The following is a 22,433-nucleotide window of genomic DNA, read 5'->3' as shown; positions in this document are numbered from 1 at the left end:
GATAATTATGTAGTCATTGAGTTAAGTTCCAAAGGTTTTCGAAGAAGGCTTTCCTTCCCTAAAAATCGAGGCTTTCCTTACCCTAAAACTCGAATGGTTTTATATTGGAGTTTTAAAGTAATAGAAATTGATAACTCATTTGTATCCATTTATTTAATTTCTCCAGTGTTTGCAAGGGGAATGTTCAATGCACTCAACATTTGTGAAAACGAGGTATTTCTCTCAACTGAGCAGAGGTGGTAGTTTTTAGTTGGTAGAGGTTGCAGTTTTTAGTTGGCATCCTACATTCTATGAAATAGTTTGGAAAGTGGTTGTCTAATTAGGGAGGTGGTAGTTTTTAGTTGGTAGAGGTTGCAGTTTTTAGTTGGCATCCTACATTCTATGAAACAGTTTGGAAAGTGGTTGTCTAATTAGGGAGGTTTACATTTCTAAATTGAGCAGAGGTGGTAGTTTTTAGTTGGTAGAGGTTGCAGTTTTTAGTTGGCATCCTACATTCTATGAAATAGTTTGGAAAGTGGTTGTCTAATTAGGGAGGTGGTAGTTTTTAGTTGGTAGAGGTTGCAGTTTTTAGTTGGCATCCTACATTCTATAAAACAGTTTGGAAAGTGGTTGTCTAATTAGGGAGGTTTACATTTCTAAATTTACTGAAAGTAAAATGAAGAGCATCGGAAATGTAAAAATGTCATGGAATTTTTGTTTGACTAGCAAAAAGGATTTGAAATTCCAAGCATGTGCCTAGGTATTATGCATTGGGTTTTAGGTTGATGGCCTATTAACTTGGTCAAATATGTTAAATAATTTTCATATTAACAAGACTGAACTTTACAAAAAAAAAAAAAAAAAAATTGCAAAAAAAAAATTATTAGCATTTATCTCTAATGCTATTGCGTGTAAATATAAAAATGTTATTAAGCCTTAATTTTTTATTTTTTGCAAAAAAAATTATTAGCATTTATCTCTAATGCTATTGCATCTAAATATAAACATGTTATTGGGTCATGCCTGATTTTGGTGATATGATATTTATGATACAATTAATACATAGGTCAATTTTTAAATAAATTCTCATAAAATACATAAAAACTATTAACTAGTTAAACTATTGTCTCACCCATTGATACTGGAGAGTGACATTTGTACTGCTAACTGTTGCAAGTTGTCTTTTCATACCATATCATAGCAGCTCACCTACATTTGGCCAGAAGGTAGGTTCCTTGGAATGGGAAGATGTTGTCGGTTCATTAAATAACATTGATGTTGAACACTGAAAGCATGATTCATATGCCTAGATTAAATTTTAAATTCATTATAATAAGATATTTGAATGGTTTGAATCTCAATCTCAAGCGTGTAAAATAGATTTTTTTTATATGCATTAACTCTAATTATACCAACCTAATTTATGTTATAACATTTGATTATGGTTATCAATATGGTAATTTCATAAGTTCTACCATTCTAAAAATGGAGCTCTCACATTGTTCGTCCAAATATATTTTAACGTTGTCATTTCAAGTAATTCTCCAAAACTCAATTAACAATATGATTCTTCACAAACTTTCTCAATTTAAAATTACATATCAATATTACAGGAAAATAATATAGTTTCAATAGAGATCAAGGTTAACGCCAAATGACATATAAGTTATCAAATCATTCAAATAGCTTAAGACATAAGTATCTGCTTTTAATAATAAATTTCAGGTTGAAAGCAATGCTATATAATGCTTTAAATATTTAAAAACATTATTGTCTTATTATTTTTATTTAAATGTATTTATTAATTGAAACATTATAATTATTATTTTATAATATTTTTATTATTAATAATTAAAAAACTAATATTAAATAAATAAAAATTATATAATTGTAATTTTTATTATTAATGAAATCTTTATATTTTATTGTTTTTTATTTAATTCAACTATATTTAAGTGCTATACGTAATTTTTATTATTAATGAAATCTTTTTTAATTTTATTGATTTTTAATTTAATTCAACTCTACTTAAGACTCACCTACTATAACATTTGTTTTATTTAATAGTCTTTGTATCTTCAAATATATATGCACATGCCTATCTTTCTACATTGAATCTTCTTTTATTTTCAAAAAAAAAATTATTTTACTTAAATCATTTTTTTGGAGAATAATTTTAATGTGTAGCATTTCAATAAGAGTATTTTAACTCAAATAATAAATTAATTTATATTATTATACCTATTACAATGGTTTTATACTTGATGTGTTATATGATTGATTAATAAGTCATTATTATTGCTGTTGAGTAGGATTAGACTTTTCACATTATAAATAACAAAATCACCTCAATTTACTAATGAGTAAATTCTAAATTTACCAAATTCTAAACCTTAACACTAAATTGAATTCAATATTTTTACTTTATTTTAATTACATTTAAACTAAGGAGCAAGCACTAGCTACTATGCACTTGTTTATTATGGGATTAGCTATATATATATCTATATATATATATATATGGTATTCTTAAATTTTTCCCATAGTTGAAAGGTGGCTGATCTAGTCAAGTCGCAAGGTAGAGCTTAGCGTTGGTCAATACAACATTTAACAATAGCATTTTAGATTCTTTTTATCAATAAAATTTTAGCAATACTTTCTTTTCCTTCACTAAATATCTATGGTATGACAACTTGGAAACCTAAGTTTGATAACTTTGTGGCCCCCCACCAACAAATAAGTGTTTAAAAGGTATATATTTTTGGCTAAAATTGAGGGCCTAGATGGTGTGACAACTTGGAAACCTAAGTCTGATAACTTTGTGGGCCCCACCAACAAATTATTGTTTAAAAGGTAAATATTTTTGGCTAAAATTGAGGGCGTAGATGGTGTGAGATCAATTTTCTATCTGTAGAGTTTCAATGAACTTGATACATGTTCAATGCTATGCCCCATGGTAGAAATTTAAGGTATAAAATAGGCTTGCTAAATAAAATAATAGTTGAAATAATATAGTAAGAGATGAATTTTCAGAAGAAATTAAAAAAACCTACATTTTAAAATCATACTCTCAACTTATTTCTTTATAGGTTTACTTAAATAGTATAAAACCTTATTGGATGCATCAACCACATGATTTACATACTTTTGATAGACCTATAGCAAGATAAAGTATTAATACATGAAAAAATATGTTTCCTGAACTAGAATTCATGCAAAAATGTATGTAATGCCCTTGATTTTTAGAGATAAAGGAAGAAAAATATTTTCTAATATTATTTTAAACTTTTAAGCAGTTTAGATGTGTAATTACTTACTCAAATTCCATATCCAATTTTGGAAAAATATTTTTAAATATTATTTTTAATTTACAAACGGATAAAATATTTTTAAATATTATTTTCAACTTACAGGAAAATATTATATGTGTAATTACTTACTCAAATTCCATATCCAATTTTTGAAAACTTGTTGGAGCGAATCATTCCTATGTAAAAAATGGTTTCAGTGAAGTCTTCTTTGTCAAATCATTTTTCTCAAATATAGTCAGATAAAGTTAAAAAGAAAGGCCTATTTATAATTTTGGGAAAAATAATAGTGAAAAATCCTTTGCCCCAAGCTTTGACCCCTTGAATGATAGACATATGATATTGGAAACCAAATACAATTGTATATTAATTGATATCAATGAATGATGTACAATGTTTACATATAAATACATACAAGAAATGGTTGAATCGGTTTCCATACCTTCTTGGACTCTAATAATCACTCACAATAACACAAATCTAATCTTGACAATTAGTTGTCTAACATTCCCCACTTAATCTGAACAGATGTATCAAAGTCCAAGAATGAGAGCTTAAAAGAAAAAATTATCTCAGCCAAGAGTTGAATGTCTCTTAGAAATGGTTTTGAATGATAACCATAAACCAATGTGGGATAACTCAAGGTCTCAACTAACACCAACTCTGGAACCTTCATAGTAGTTCTATGAACAACAAAAAATGTGGTTTTAAGGTGACCACTAACTCTGGAACTTCAACATAGTTCCTTGAACAATTCCAAATTTTGAAGTGCTCGTTCACAAACAACTCATTCAACAAAAAATTGAAGTCTCTCTATCTACAATTTTGGCTCTAACTAGTACAAATTGTGGTTCAATGGATCTCTGAATCAGGCTTGCTTGATTTCTTCGAACATGTAGCAGACCATCAACAATTCCCCCCTTGTTGAATGTAGTATACCTAGGGGGGATAGTATGGGGTACAGAGGTAAGTACCTAAGGGAATAATGTAATAATGGTATGGGCCATAGTTAATAAACAAAGTGGTTAACCTGCGTCATGTAAGAGACCACAAGTAGTTAGAAATAATGTGATAAGCCCATGGTATTAGACATATGTTATTGAGATACTTATGGTAATGACCCAGGGTATTGCATGTATGAAGCCTATATAGAGGCTAGAGACTCCCCATCGAGAGGTGTCAAGGATTATTGTATTGGTAAGCATATTGTAGAAATTTTGAATAATTTAACACATATTCAACAGAGATTATCATGATCATGTACTATTGCGGAATACATACATAATACATAAGCTCCTCTACGTTGATCATCAATATAGCAGCATCAATAACAATAAAACATCAAGAGCATTCACACATTAACACAGTATGTAACCCGGGGAAATCACCTCGCTAAAAACCCCAACTATTTGTATATTAATGATTGAGACCATGTAACATTACAAAGTACAATTCTTATCACAAGAAATCCAGTACCAGCTCCACCTGTTACACACAATACAGCTAAGATCTGATCTCCAAATCTATTCCATTGCTTGCCTGCCTCCACTGCTCAATACCTGCTCAAGAATGAATGAGAATGGTTTACCAAACTCGTATTTCACCTCCAAAGAATCACTCACACTGTGTTAGACGTGAGCAGAGGCTATAATACTGGGCAAATACATGAGCAAACTCATTGGCATACTCAATCCCTTGATTGTGCAAGATCTGATGCACAACTATAGTCACAACTGATAGCAATCTGATTCTCTAACACCTGTCCCTGCTGAACTGAACATGCACTGACATGCAACTGAGTTAACTGATGTATGATATAGTTGTATTATGAGTTAATAATTAGTTTAACAACTCATCATTAGTCTATTTGCAGTTAGACTAACTACAACTAGTTTAACCAAGTCAAACTGAACACAACTCCATCAACTCCACCAAACTCAACTGATTGATTTCTAACTGAAGTCATGCATGCAACAACTCAACTGACTCATAAGAAAAGCGTACTTCCTTCTGACAACTGCATGAGCCACATCTGTAGCTCAAACTGAAGTGCTCCAAGAGAATAAGATCAAGTTTATAGTTCAAATATTATTATGAGACAATAATATTTAACTTTTCTATTTTGGACAGCCAGTCTAAAAATAGACGTTGATCACTCCTGTTGTGATCACTCCTGCTGTGGTCACTCATACTGTGATCACTCCTGCTGTGGTCACTCCTGCTGTGATCATCCCTGCTATGGTCACTCCTGCTGTGATCATCCCTGCTGGGATCCAAAAATAGAACTTGCGCCATAATTTGCCTGCGGGCCCACTTAGTGAAGGCGACTCTTTTCACTAAGCTCCATCATCTTGTTGCAATCTCAACACTCCCTCTCGACAAGATATGGATTATCAGCAACCCCTATCCTGCCTCGATGGTACTTGAATTTGCTCCTGGTGAGAGCCTTCGTCAGAATATCAACATCCTGATCCTCCGTTGGAATGTATGAAAGCAACATGATCCTCCGCTGCACACAATCTCTGATATGATGGTACCTTATGTCAATATGCTTAGATATATCATGAAATACAGGATTAGCCGAGAGTTTAATGCAACTCTGGTTATCACAGTAAATCACAGTAGGATCCAAATGAGAACCGAACAAACCAACCAGGATCTTCCTCATCCATATAGCCTCGCATGCAGCCAAACTTGCTGCCATATACTCAGCCTCCACTGAACTGAGTGCCACGGATCTCTGCTTCCTGTTGTACCAAGAAACTGTTGTCAATCCAATACTGAAGACCCCTCCTGATGTACTCTTTTTGTCCGCTGGGCTCCCTGCCCAATCTGCATCCGTGAAGCCACATAGCTTCACCTCATCCTCCTGTCTATACCACAAACCATATCCCGATGTGCCTCTCAAATAACGCAATACATGCTTGCCCGCCTTCCAGAAGAGCTTGGTAGGCTTAACCATAGCTTGTGAAAGCTGGTTAACTGCATAGCATATATCAGGTCGTGTATTGACCAAATACATCAGCGACCCCACCAACTGTCGATAAACAGTGGTATCCACTTCTTCTCCCGAAGTGGCATCCTCCTTCCTCCAACCTCCAGGAAGAGGAGTATCAATAGGCTTGCAGCCATGCATGTTGAACTTCTCCAGTATCTCTCGAGCATACTTGCCCTGAGAAACAAACAGTCCACCACTGCGCTGCCATATTTCCAATCCTAGGAAATAGTGAAGGAGGTCCAAATCCTTCATCTCAAACTCTGTAGCAAGATCCTTCTTGCATGACAGTATCAACAGCTCATCACCCATTAGAATTAAATCATCAACATATAGTACAATGATAAGCAACTTACCCTCCACCACAATCTGGTATAGGTTAGGATCCGCCTCGCTCTTGGAGAATCCAAGTGCTATGAAATAGTTGTCTATTCGTGTGTACCAAGCACGTGGTGCTTGCTTCAACCCATACAGCGCTCTCTTGAGCCTGCACACATGCGACTCGCTGCTGAAGACCTCAAAGCCTTCGGGTTGCTCAATGTACACCTCCTCCTCAATGACTCCGTTGAAGAACGCAGTCTTCACATCCATCTGATGAATGTGCCATCCCATCTGCGCTAAGAGAGCAAGAATTGTCTGTATGGAAGAATACCTTGCGACAGGTGCAAAGGTCTCCTCATAATCGATCCCCTCTATCTGTGAAAAGCCTCGGGCAACAAAGCTTGCCTTGTACTTCTCCACACTCCCATCAGCTGTCTGCTTAACTTTGTAGATCCATCTCGAACCCACCACTGATTTCCCTTCCGGTCTAGGAACAATCTCCCATGCACTGTTTCTGACAATAGAATCATACTCTTCCACCATGGCGTCTACCCATGCGGGATCCTCCACAGCTTCCTCGAAAGAGGATGGCTCAGTCACAACACACTTGCTCATAAAATCCATGTATCCAGTGTACCGATCAGGTGACTGTCTCTGCCTGTGTTGGGTTGTAGGTGGTCCTACAACTTTCTCTGCATCTTGAGCCAGTCGCTCAGCTTTTGTCAAGTGCTTTCTTCCTCTTGTGGTTGGCGCTGCATGAGTGGTCTCTTCCATTCCATGAACCTCGTCCTGTGGCTGATCCACGTCCTGAAGCTCATCCTTAGGAACTAATAGCTCCTCATCTGCATGCAAGTGTAGCTCCCTCTCAAGCGAACACTTCATGGCTTTCTCCTCCTGAAATTTTATATTCCGTCGCACGACAGTTTTACCACTGTCTGGAAAATAAACACGATAGTTGTGGGGTGTATCAGTGTACCCCACAAATATCCCAACCTCTGCGGTCGGCTCCAACTTCTTCCTGGCATCCTTCGTCACATGCATGTAAACGTTAGCACCAAAAATCCTCAAATGAGAAAGATCAGGCTTCTTACCAGAATAAGCCTCCTCGGGTGTACTCATGCCAAGTATCCTATGAGGACAACGGTTCTGCACATAAACTGTTGTATTGCATGCTTCTGCCCACAAGTGAAGGGGTAGGCCCTGATCATGCAACATTGCCCGTGCAGCACCCACAATCATTATGTTCTTCCGCTCAGCTACCCCGTTCTGCTATGGGTTATGGGGAGCTATGAGCTCTCTTCGAATCCCATATGCCTTGCAGAAATCCTTGAACTCGTCCGAGATGTATTCACCACCATTATCGCTCCTAAGAGCCTTCACCTTCTTCCCCGACTCCTTCTCAACCAGTGCTTTGAATTCACAGAACTTTGAATATGTCTCACTCTTCTTCTGCATGAAGAAGATCCAGCAGTTACGAGAGAAATCATCAACAAAAGTCACATAATACTTGTGTTTTGCTGTCAAAGAAACTAAGAAATTTCCACACACATCTGTGTGAATTCTCTCAAGGATCGTCGTGGCGCGACTATCCTTCTCGGGAAAGGTGGCTTTCACAAACTTCCCCAAAGTACACCCCTTGCACTGATCTGACTGCGCAAGTGTGCCTTTAGGAAGCCCTGTAGTGATCTGCTGCAGTATCTTCAAGGCTCCATGGTGAAGGTAACCCAATCTCATGTGCCACAACTCGCCATCATCCCGGCTCACCAATCCTTCTGCCTTGCCTGCCATTGCTGCGCATCCATCTACATGCAACTGATAAAGGTTCCTCACTCGAACCCCTATCTTCCGAGTCTCACCAGTTGTCTTGCTGCGCAGGAAAGCCTTTCCCTCACTGAAAACAACATCATACCCCTTGTCTTCTAACATCGACACTGAGATAAGATTCTTCTTCAATCTTGGAACATGCATGACTTCCTTCAATACGAAGGGTTTACCAGACTCCCTCTCAAAGGAAATGGTACCGATATCGGTCGCATTGTATCTACCATCATCGCCCATCTCGATGTGCACTCCAAGATCATTGTCCTCCAGATCAGAGAACAAATCTCTATCTCCCATCATGTGAAAATATGCACCACTGTCCAAGAACCACATTGATCCCATCACACTTGAAACCAAGCATGTGATCAATGAAAAATCAAGCTCAAACTGCGAGGCTAGAGCCTCTCCTGCTGCCGATCCAGCAGCCTGCTTGATCTTCTTCTTCTGCGGACAATTAGTGGCATAGTGTCTGTGCTGGTGACAGTGAAAACACTTCACCTTGGACATATCCTGCTTCTTGCCTTTCACACAGGAATGAGAAGATTTCTTGTTCTTCCCCTTCTTTGCTTTGGCAGCCAAAGCGCAATTCTCTTCATCATATACCTTTGATGAAGATCCACTCTCACCTTTATTGTTTCTGAGTTTATCCTTGAGCGTCAGGTCGCTCTTGTAGAAATTTTGAATAATATGACACATATTCAATAGAGATTATCCTGATCATACAATTTAAGCGGAACATGTATAATACATAATCTCCTCTACGTTGATCATCAAATTACAGAAGCAGAAACATCCACAGGCACACATAGAAGCATCAATCAAAACTCATAAACACAGTATGTATCCCGGGGAAAGCATCTCGCTAAAAACCCCACACTATCTGTATATTATATTGATTGAATCATGTAACAATACAAAGCATAATACTTCTCACAAGTATCTCCACCTGTTACACACAATACAGCTCAGATTTGATCTCCAAATCTCTCCCGCTGCTTGCCTGCCTCCACTGCTCAAACCTGCTCGAGAACTGATGAGAATTGCTTCCCAAACTCGATTTTACACTGCAAAATAGTCACCCACACTATGTTGGACGTGAGCAACAGCTATAATATCATGAAGATACGTGAGCAAACTCATTGGCATACTCAATTCTTTGATTGTGCAAATCATCATGCACAGCTATAGTCACAACTGATAGCAATCTGATCCTCTAACACCTGTCCCTGCTGAACTGAACATGCACTGACATGCAACTGAGTTAACTGATGTATTCTATAGTTGCATTATGAGTTAATAACTTGTGAATTAATTAATAACTAATTCACCCAACTCATCTTTAGTCTATTGATCAGTTAGACTAAATACAACCAGTTTAACAAAGCTAAATTGAACACAACTCCATCAACTGTACCTCCAGTCCACTAAACTCAACTCACTTGAGTTCTAACTGAAGTCATGCATGCAACAACTCGACTGACTCATAAGAAAAACGAATTTCCTTCTGACAGCTGCATGTGCCACTTCCGTAGCTCAAACTGAAGTGCTCCAAGAGAATAAGATTAAGTTTATAGTCCAAATATTATTGTGAGATAATAATATTTGACTTTTCTATTTTTGACTTTGATCACTCACACTGTGATCACTCACACTGTAATCACTCACACTGTGATCACTCACACTTTCATCAAAAATAGAAGTCCATCTATTTTTCCCAACTTGATCAATCATCCATAGACATGATCCATATGTCTAAAAATAGACATAGTCTAAAAATAGAATTGCGCCAAAAATAGCCTGCGGGCCCACTTAGTGAAGGCGACTCTTTTCACTAAGCTCCATCATCTTGTTGCACTCTCAACAAGCATTTCTTGTTGCACACTTTTCAACACTCCCTCTCAACAAGAAAGGCTTCCTCTCAAACCCGATCCTGTAACTCTGGAATGTTCTCCATGCAACACATTTGGCCGGTCCACTTGCTCTGTCATCAAAGTCTCTGACTGCTATTGCCTCTGTCAACTGAAACTCTGCATCTCTGTGCTCTTCAGTATCTGACTGCTCTAGCCTCTGTCACTTTGATCTCTGACTGCATCCGTGCTGCTGCTGGTTCTATCTCCCAGCATTGCATCCGCACTGCACCTCCCAACTGACCTCCCTGTTGGGATAGAAACATCCTCTGATGCTGAAGCTCTACCTGCTGCTGACAAGTGCTCCCTCTCTGACATCTGCGCTACTGCAACATCTCCATGCATCTCGCACCATTGCACACCTCTCTGTGCCACCTAGCACTGTGCAAAACACTTGTGCCTCTCGCATTGCTACAGCCTGCTAGCTATGCGCTGTCCTGGGATTCCCTGCACTGTCGCTCTCTCTGCCGCTCCATCCGCATCTGTCTCTACCCAATCAGTCAGTTCCTGCTACTACACATCGGGGCTCCCGTAGCAAGGTCTCATCCAAGAGGTTGGGTACCTCAAGGATCTTGCCCCTCCTCCTTGGGACAATCAATCCACATCACCCCACCTCCTACCTGGAGGTATGGATGCATGCGATCCCTCAGCCCACCTGGCTTGAAGTTTCCCCCTACTGGAGGTCTCTGGATGAGTAGATGTCTCTACTCGATCTCCTCTCAGCTTCCCTTGTTGTGGCTGCTCCACAACCTCCTGAAGCTGCTGCACCAATCGTGGCTCCTCCACAATCGTCTGAGACTTCTTCTGGCTCTGCATGTTGAGAGGTAATATACGCTCCCTCTCAACCACCAAGTCTCTATCAGTTGCCTTGCTGCTCAAGGCTTTGCATGCATCTTGAACCTCAAGAGCATACAGGTTCTTGACCCGTGAACCAATCTGCTTCACCTGTCTAGTGATGATGTGTCTAAGGAAAACCTTTCCCTTAGTAAAGACCACATCATATCCTCTGTCTTCCAACATCGCGATCGACACCAAGTTTCTCTTCAGTCCTGGTACATACTTGACATCGGTCAAGGTAAGGCTAGCTCCATGCTCCCTCTGAAAAATAACCGTGCCTACACCTGAGACACTATACTTCTCATCATTACCCATCCCTATGAGTATCTGGAGATCTTTCTCCTCCAAAGTACTGAACAAACTTTTGTCACCGGTCATGTGGAAAGAAGCTCCACTGTCAAGAAACCAACCACTTCCCATCATGGATGAAACCATGCATGCGAAGAGTGTGAAGTCCAACTCAAACTGTGAAGCAAGTGAGGCTGCCTCACCTTCAGATCCTTCCCCGGATCCCTTCTTGGACTTCTTCTTTGGGCAATTAGTAGCATAATGACCCAACTCATGACAACGAAAGCATCTCACCTTCGCCTTGTCAACCTTCTTCCCATCATTGGAAGAACTGGATTCGGAAAGAGAAACCTTCCCCTTCCCCTTCCTCGCCTTACTCGCTAAGGCACAGTTCTCCTCATCCTGCATGGATGAAGAACCGTCTCTGGTGCTCCGCCTGATCTCCTCCTGCACAAGATCCGACCAAAGTCTCTCCCATCCTGGCAATTTCTCCCGACCATTGACAGAGTCCTGATAGGAATGCCAACTCTTCGGAAGACCAAGGAGAGCTAAGCTCACCAAGTCCTCATCATCGACAGTAACCCCCACACTTCCCAGCTCATCTCGACACTGAGTGAACTTCGTGAGATACTTGGGAATACTGTCTCCCTTCTCGCATTTGATGTTTCTGAGTTTATCTTTGAGCGCCATCTTCCTCTGATCGCTCTTGCTTTGGAATAATTCTATTAGTGATTTCCACATCAAATATGGAGTAGCCTTTCCATGGAGGCTGGACACAATGTGATCCTTCACGCCCTCCAACAGAATTCTTCGACATTTTGCGATCTTCTTTTGCCAAGCATCAGCTTGAGTAGCATCAGTAGGCTTTGGGATATCTGTATCTATGAACTCCTTCAGCCCGTTATCATCCAATACTGCCTCCATCCTGTCCTTCCATGCAATATAGTTTGAGCTGCCCTCAAGAGCATACTCCAATCGCAATCCGTTGAAAGACATTGCTGCATTGTCACCAAGAAAACACTGCTGCAAATTCGAATTCCACCAGCAACCAACTCAACTGCTTCCGATCTAGAATTCGTGACTGAATAGTAGATCTGATGATCAATCGTCGCTTGATATCCTGTAAAAATCTCTTCTACAAATCAAGCTGCTCTGATACCATGTAGAAATTTTTTCTACAAATCATCTAGCTCTGATACCATGTAGAAATTTTGAATAATATGACACATATTCAACAGAGATTATCCTGATCATACAATTTAAGCGGAACATGTATAATACATAATCTCCTCTACGTTGATCATCAAATTACAAAAGCAGAAACATCCACAGGCACACATAGAAGCATCAATCAAAACTCATAAACACAGTATGTATCCCGGGGAAAGCATCTCGCTAAAAACCCCACACTATCTGTATATTATATTGATTGAATCATGTAACAATACAAAGCATAATACTTCTCACAAGTATCTCCACCTGTTACACACAATACAGCTCAGATTTGATCTCCAAATCTCTCCCGCTGCTTGCCTGCCTCCACTGCTCAAACCTGCTCGAGAACTGATGAGAATTGCTTCCCAAACTCGATTTTACACTGCAAAATAGTCACCCACACTATGTTGGACGTGAGCAACAACTATAATATCATGAAGATACGTGAGCAAACTCATTGGCATACTCAATTCTTTGATTGTGCAAATCATCATGCACAGCTATAGTCACAACTGATAGCAATCTGATCCTCTAACACCTGTCCCTGCTGAACTGAACATGCACTGACATGCAACTGAGTTAACTGATGTATTCTATAGTTGCATTATGAGTTAATAACTTGTGAATTAATTAATAACTAATTCACCCAACTCATCTTTAGTCTATTGATCAGTTAGACTAAATACAACCAGTTTAACAAAGCTAAACTGAACACAACTCCATCAACTGTACCTCCAGTCCACTAAACTCAACTCACTTGAGTTCTAACTGAAGTCATGCATGCAACAACTCAACTGACTCATAAGAAAAACGAATTTCCTTCTGACAGCTGCATGTGCCACTTCCGTAGCTCAAACTGAAGTGCTCCAAGAGAATAAGATTAAGTTTATAGTCCAAATATTATTGTGAGATAATAATATTTGACTTTTCTATTTTTGACTTTGATCACTCACACTGTGATCACTCACACTGTAATCACTCACACTGTGATCACTCACACTTTCATCAAAAATAGAAGTCCATCTATTTTTCCCAACTTGATCAATCATCCATAGACATGATCCATATGTCTAAAAATAGACATAGTCTAAAAATAGACTTGCGCCAAAAATAGCCTGCGGGCCCACTTAGTGAAGGCGACTCTTTTCACTAAGCTCCATCATCTTGTTGCACTCTCAACAAGCATTTCTTGTTGCACACTTTTCAACAGCTCTTGCTTTGGAATAACATTTGCAATCCGTTGAAAGAAATTTCAACAACACTGCTGCAAATTCGATTTCCACCAGCTCCAACTCAACTGCCTCAGATCTAAGATTCTTGAGAACACAATATTTCTCGTACAGAGATTGACTGTATGGGCATTCACCGGATATCTCACCTTCCAAAGGAAGGATGAATCCAGAGGCTACCTAGCCCGATTACAGACTCTACCTGAAGAAATAGAGTGTAAACACTTCCTGAATTGTAGATCTGATGATCAACAGCTCTGATACCATGTAGAAATTTTGAATAATTTAACACATATTCAACAGAGATTATCCTGATCATGTACTATTGTGGAATACATACACAATACATAAGCTCCTCTACATTGATCATCAATATAGCAGCATCAATAACAATAAAACATCAAGAGCATTCACACATTGACACAGTATGTAACCCGGGGAAAGCATCTCGCTAAAAACCCCAACTATCTGTATATTAATGATCGAGACCATGTAACATTAAAAAGTACAAAGCTTATCACAAGCAATCCAGTACCAGCTCCACCTGTTACACACAATACAGCTAAGATCTGATCTCCAAATCTATTCCACTGCTTGCCTGCCTCCACTGCTCAATATATGCTCAAGAATGAATGAGAATGGTTTACCAAACTCGTATTTCACCTCCAAAGAATCACTCACACTGTGTTAGACGTGAGCAGAGGCTATAATACTGGGAAAATACATGAGAAAACTCATTGGCATACTCAATCCCTTGATTGTGCAAGATCTGATGCACAATTATAGTCACAACTGATAGCAATATGATTCTCTAACACCTGTCCCTGCTGAACTGAACATGCACTGACATGCAACTGAGTTAACTGATGTATTCTATAGTTGTATTATGAGCTAATAATTAGTTTAACAACTCATCATTAGTCTATTTGCAGTTAGACTAACTACAACTAGTTTAACTAAGTCAAACTGAACACAACTCCACAATCAACTCCACCAAACTCAACTGATTGAGTTCTAATTGAAGTCATGCATGTAACAACTCAACTGACTATAAGAAAAGTGTACTTCCTTCTGACAGCTGCATGAGCCACATCTGTAGCTCAAACTGAAGTGCTCCAAGAGAATAAGATCAAGTTTATAGTCCAAATATTATTATGAGACAATAATATTTGACTTTTCTATTTTGGACAGCCAGTCTAAAAATAGACTTTGATCACTCCTGCTGTGATCACTCCTGCTGTGGTCACTCATACTGTGATCACTCCTGTTGTGGTCACTCCTGCTGTGGTCACTCATACTGTGATCACTCCTGCTGTGGTCACTCCTACTGTGATCATCCCTGCTGTGGTCACTCCAGCTGTGATCATCCCTGCTGGGATCCAAAAATAGAACTTGCGTCATAATTTGCCTGCGGGCCCACTTAGTGAAGGCGACTCTTTTCACTAAGCTCCATCATCTTGTTGCAATCTCAACACATATGGCTTGTGGACAGTTCTCCTACCTTAAGGGTTTTGATATTAATAAAAAGAAGCATTTATATATTCAAATCTCGTTATTTCTGGGCATCTTTATATTTTCATATATTTGCAGGTCAGATCTATTACAAGAGGTATCAGAGAACTTTCTTGGGCAAAGCGGAGAGATGTTTTTTTTTGTAGGAAAATTTTTGCGGCGGCGAGTTTGCAGATCAGATCTGAAACTTTTGGGGAAAAAATTGCAGAAAAAAATTGCATATTTGGATTCTTTGAGAAAAAATAACCAGATTCAAAAACAAAAATCGGCCGAATCAGAGTCTGGATGAGGGAGATGTCGCTAATTTAAAAATCAGCTGGGTTGCAGAATTTTTTCTGACGAAAATTCATGGATGTTGGATCTCCAATCAATTTGTAGTTTTTGTGGGGAATTTTGAGAAAATAATTGCACATCTGGGATCCTCTTGAAAAGTTACCCAAATTGAAAAAAATAAATAAATAAAATAAAATAAAAAATAAAAATCGGTTGAATTGGAGTCCAGATGAGGGAGATATCGCTGATTTAAAATCAACTATTTTCTCATAATTTTTTGTGACAGCGGGACAGTTGTAGCACAAATCTGAAATTCTAGAGTGCCTATATCAGGATTTCTATCACATGGGAAGAAGCAGAATGGTTGTTCCATTTCCAAAAAAAGTTATAATAAGGATTCTGAGCAATATTGATCGAGTTGTATCCATTTTTCGCCAAAGTAAGTGACTTTTTTTCCCTCTTCATGGCTTTTAGCAAACATTTTTCTACAGGGAAAGATAATGGTCCGACTATTGAAAAATTCTTAAAAGATTTGAAGAGAACCATTCTGAAACATTGGAGAGGTTTATTATGCCTTGGGCTAAAAGATGATGTTGCCATATGGTAGATCTCACTTGACAGCAAGCAGTTGTCCAAACTTTCAAATAAAGAATTTGCAAAAATCCTTTTGGACAAATGGTCTCACGTTAGAAAACAAAGGAATGAGACATGTAAGGGGTTATTTTCTACTGGTATCTCCTTATTACAGATTCATGGATGTATTCAGAAAGAGAAGATAATTGTGTCTATCAATCCTAATAACAAACATAATTTTATTAATTTTCATTTGGCTAAAAGATTGTAAATCCCAGCCAAACAAATGGAGCACACACAGGTTAATAATGAGCAGGTGCAAGTTTATAAAGATTTTAAGATTTCTATGGATAAGTATGTATTGCATTCTGATTTTTATGTTTCATATATGGTTAATGTGAATGTTGTTTTGGGATACCTTTGGATGGAATCTGTTGGTACTATCAATATTAATGTGCATAAGGAATTCCTGAAGCTCACGTATAAAAATAAGAAAATTACAATACAAGATATTTCTATCAATAAATAGATAGAGACCAAGGAGGTTGAAGCAGAAAATGTTATAGGCACTAATACATCAGATGAGGAGTCCATGGTTGAAGTAATGCTAGAAGATAAGCAACAATTGCAAGCGCCACAACATGTACCAAATACCCATCAGACTCCATTAGGTGATGAATTAAAGAAAGATACAACATTGGTTAAAGCTTCAGCATATCACCACCTACATCACCTAGTAAGAAAACAACCAACAAGATGACAACGCATTAGCAACAAGGAAAAAAACCCCTGCACGAAAGATAGAGAGGTGTGACAATCCACCCACAACACATCAACACAAAGGAACCGCCAAGATCAACTCCCATCTAAAGCGAGTGAGGCACCAACTAGATCGAGTAATCACCTGTCTCTGGGATGGCTAGATGCACACGCATGGTACCAATGGACTACTCTTTTGAGTAAATCTTATTATTTGTGTTCTTTTTATGTTTCGGGGATGAATCATATTTAAGGGGGGTGGAATGTAGTATACCTAGGGAGGATAGTATGGAGTACAAAGGAAGGTACAAGCGAATAATGTAATAATGGGATGGGTCATAGTTAATAAATAAAGTGTTTAACCCACATCATGTAAGGGACCACAAGTAGTTAGCAATAATGTGATAAGTCCATGGTATTAGATATATGGTATTGAGAGACCCATGGTAATGACCTAGGGTTTTGTATGTATGAAACCTATATAAAGGCTAGAGACTCCCCATTGAGAGATGTTAAGGATTATTGTATTTACAAGCATATGGCTTGTGGAGTGTTCTCCTTCCTTAAGGAGTGATTGTATTGTGTTACCCTACCTCAAGGGTTTTATCCATAAAGAAGCATTTTCTATATTCAATCTTGTTATTTTTAGGTATATTTCTATTATCATATATTTGCAAGGCAGATCTATTGCATCGAATACCGGGTGAGATCTATTAAATTGTTTTCGTTGTTTTTTACCAATCCCAAAAAGAAATCCATCTGAAATTTAGTTTATCTCTTGCAACAGTCTTCTTTCTGGAACATTTGTTTGAATAGTGATTTCGCTTTCCACAATGCTCACATATGTGAAGATCAAAACAATGATCTTTCACATGTCCAACTCTATTACAATGTTGAAAACGATCAATTTGTTCTGGAACAACACCATCCATAAATCTAGCACTTCGAAATTGTATAGGTTCAGAAAAATCAAGAATATGAAAAGATATATCCAGGACATTTTTGTTATATTCCAAACCAATTTTGTGTTTGTTATTAGTAATCTCTTCCCATGGTCTTATAACAGATTTCTCATTAGCACTTTCAATTGCATCCAAATTTTCTCCTAAAATCACTTCATTACCCTAATCATTCTCTGACTGATGATTAGGCTCAAACAAACTATTGTTCTGAAAAAGAACAGGTTCAGAATTATTATTTTTTAATTCATGTAGTTCATCTCGCTGAAACTGGGACTCGAGTTGAAGAAACTCGATCTTCTCTTGTGCATTATGCAAACAATTTTTAATTTCAGATAGGATGTCATATCTTATTTGGACATTGTTATGAACAATAGACAACATTAGAATGTTTAATAAATCTAACAAATCACCGACTCTCATCATTTTCTCCAATTTCATATCAGAAAAAAATTAGCAATCAACTTTGAAAAAGGGTGTCGGCTACCACCGAAAATGCACTCATAAATGCACCTATATACAATGGTCAATAAAAAGACAATAATGAAAGCTTCTTAGCTTCATAAAGCTAACACATTCATGCAATCATCGAGCACTACTACAAATGGAAATGGCATAACAATGTAATGACCTTTTGACAAACTTTCCCAAAACTGTGTTGTAGTGCTTGTACAAGCTTTTAGAGAGAAGAAACTTGTTGCATAGATCATCCCAAATAGCACCGAGTGCACACAAAAAAAATCTTCATCTGATAAACTTGATGTCTCAAGACTGGTTATAGGTAGTAGATCAGAATCATAATTTATAACTATCTTCATTTAAAATAGAGCCAACACCATTGTTAGAGATTTCTGGAATAGCATTGTGTAATATGTGTGATCCATCCAACATTTTGAATGGTAACTCCATCCATCATCAGGGACCAAAGAGAGCCTTGTGAATAAACGTGTGTTGGAGAGCCTTTTAATATGAAAAAATGAATTATGTATTTGTTGGATTGGAGAGCCTTTTAATAGGAAAAAAATAAATTATGTATTCGTTGGATTAACGGCCAAAATTTAAAAAATTAATAAATAATATTTGACAACTTCACTTTTTGAAAAATAAGATTAAATTAAGACTTATTAATTATGAAAAATTAACAAATTTGATAAAGAAATGAAATAATAAAAATAGGAATTAGATTTTTTATTTTGAAATTCTTTTTAAAAAAGACATTGAAATAGGAATTAAATTTTTTAATTCAAGAAATGGTTGAAAATTTTAAAATTTAAAAATTAATAACAAATATAGATGAATATCTTTGTTATTATTTTATCTATATTTGTTATTTATTTAAAAAACAAAAAAAAACAAAAAAAAAATTATTAAATTAAAAAAAATTAATTCCTATTTCAATTAAGTCTTTTTTTTAAATAATTTCAAAATTAAAAATCTAATTCTTATTTATATTATTTCATTTCTCTATGAAATTTGTTAATTTTTCATAATTAATAAATCCTAATTTAATTATTGTTTTTTAAAAACCGAGGCTGGTTAAATACTATTTATTATTTTTTCATTTCTCTATGAAATTTGTTAATTTTTCATAATTAATAAATCCTAATTTAATTATTGTTTTTTAAAAACCGAGGCTGGTTAAATACTATTTATTATTTTTTCAAATTTTGACTAAAAAATACATAATTCATTTTTTTCCTATTAGAAGTTTCTCCAACACTTGTTTACCTACAAAGCTATTTTTGGTCCATGATGGATGGAGTTACCATCCAAACATTGGATGGATCACACATATTACACAGTGTTATTCTAGAAATCTCTAACAATATAAATAATTGTGAAAGCCTCCCATCACTCAGAACCAACACCATTCACCTTCCCACTTCCCACTTTAGTTCACAATAACATGCATACAATAACCTTCTCTCTCAGCAATAACAAATTTCATTTGCCTTATGAATCGTCATCAACACATAACAACTTTGCAAAACATAATTTTCAAAAGCATAAAATATTTATGGGAGATTGAATCACTGCATATCAAATTACCTGTGCTGACTGCAGAAAAGATCACCACTTTGGTATGTCGTGAATCGAATCCCTTGCCTTTTCTAAATGGATGAGAAGAATTTATTTATCTTCAACACAAAATTTGACTTTGCTACATATATGTAGCAAATGGCATTAATCTGAGTTTGATCTCTGCAGAAACCTTCGAAGCTCTTGACTGCTTGCTGGTTAAACAGGAATATCAAGCAATTGACAGACTTTGCACACCAATAATATCGATCAATATCCACATCTCAAATAACCCATACTTCAACAACCATTTTTGTAAATGATGCAGAAATAAATATCCAGAAACTTACAGAGGCCCGTAACAATGAAATCATTGGTCAGCTCGGCTCATTTCAATTTGCTGTCTAGAGACCCACTTTTATATTGCATATTTCAACAACATTATTCCAGCCCACGCTTTAATTCATGTCCAATATTCACGGTCTCATGCAGTGGATCTGTTCTTTTCTTTCTTGGCGCTGGTGGATTTCCCAAACTCAAAATCTGTAACTCTGATCGCATTTGAACTCCCAACCTATTTATCAGATTACTCATTGGACTGGCTGCTACTACTGATCTCTAGGGGCAAGCTAACAGAGTAGAAAGGTTTGATATGAATCGTTGGCTAGCACGATACCTCTGTGACTTGTCTCAATTCTTCTCTTCCGTGTGCGAATCTGCAAGTTTTGAAATTGCATGTGGAAAACGCTAGGGTGCTTTTCTGCAACAAAACCACACTAGGGATATCTTCCCTTCTTTGGCCCTCCTTTTTTTTATTCTTTAAAAAATCTATTGTTAATAAATCGAACCATTTTTTTCGTTTCTTTTATTACAAATTCCTCCTCGAATAATTACTTAATTCGTGCTCATATAGTAAAAATAACATATGAGCAATTATCACATAAACCAATCTAACTTAAGGCTACAGACTTTTACAGTGTGAATTTTGGCTCGGATGAATCTCAACTTGCCTCATGCAAATAGGCCTGAAATAATCTGCAAAGGTGGCGCTTTGGAGATTCGAGTAATTATTGAAGTTGTGGACTACGCTGGTGTCCAAAATGTTATTCACACTCTGTGTGTCATAGTGATATGACAAGAAAAGGTTCACGCTGTCATCCCTTTTGAGTCCGGCCTGTAATTCCATCGTACTGTAACCTTCACACTATTTCTCGCGCCGCTCTCAATCTTCTCCATCGTTCAGCTCTACTTCTAGTAACTCAAGAGGTCGTGGCTCGACTCCAATTCCATTTGATTTTTCGTTTCTTTTTTTAACCATTATCGTGCTTCTCGCTTACGTTATTAGTGCAGCGTTGAAACCCTAAGTCTGAAAACTGCTTCCTTATCACTCTCGACGACTTCCAGTCTACAACGTTTATTCAACGACCTTTTCCTCCGGCTTCATGCACCAGTCACCAGCGCTCAAAACACCATATACCAACTCTCAACACCATGGATGAACTATTACAACATTCAAGAAAGGAGTGCCCAATGTTTTGGATGGCCACAAAAACTAGTGGCACAATTCAATCGACATGGCGGATGAACGACGTGCTCGGTTACCACGGTTAGACACATGATATTGGAAACCAACTACAATGGTATATTAATTGATTTCAATGAATGATGTATAATGTGTACATATAAATACATACAAGAAACTGTTGAATCGTTTTTTTGGGTCTTCTTGGACTCTAACAACCACTCACAGTAAAACCAACCTTATTCTAAGGATTAGTTGTCTAACATTGACTTCCATTTTTTTGAATCCATAACATAAGGGTTTTTGGCCAAATTCACAAAAAATACCCAAAATTGCCAAACAAAAAACCAAAAATTACTCTAATGGAGTCCTACACCAACAATGAAAAGACTAACTGAACATAAAACAATAAGGGATATTCAAAACTCATTTTCCTAATCAAAGTAAGAAGCTAAAATTAATTTCGATGACTATGTTTTTAAGAAGAAAAAAAAAGACACCCCACTGAATCAAATTAAAAACATAAATTAAAATGGATTTTTTTTTTTTTTTTTTTAACCAAATAATTATGAGAATAGAATGTTTTTTTTTCCTTTAACCAAATAACTGTGTGAAAATACTTATCGGAGGAATTTGCTTACTCCTTAAAATAAATAAATAAAGAAAAGTATTTTAATGTCCACAAGGCTAAAAATAGCTTATGGGACAGATTGCTTCTTCATATGCTTCATGTATTCGGCCATTTTTCTTCGAAGCCTCACAATAAATGATTTCAGTTTCTCGACAAACCCCTCGCTAAATAGATTATCCCAAGAGCTAGTTGCTAGCATATCTGCATAACTTCCTATTTCCTTTGAAGGCCTCACATTCTAAAATGAAATTCTTTTATGTTTCGACTTTTCTGAAAGAACAAAAA

The sequence above is a fragment of the Pinus tabuliformis genome, chromosome 2_2 (assembly GCF_031772625.1).
Source record: "Pinus tabuliformis cultivar Carrire ecotype Pingquan chromosome 2_2, CPIR1, whole genome shotgun sequence".
Classification (NCBI taxonomy): Eukaryota; Viridiplantae; Streptophyta; class Pinopsida; order Pinales; family Pinaceae; genus Pinus; species Pinus tabuliformis.
This window is presented reverse-complemented; position numbering follows the sequence as displayed.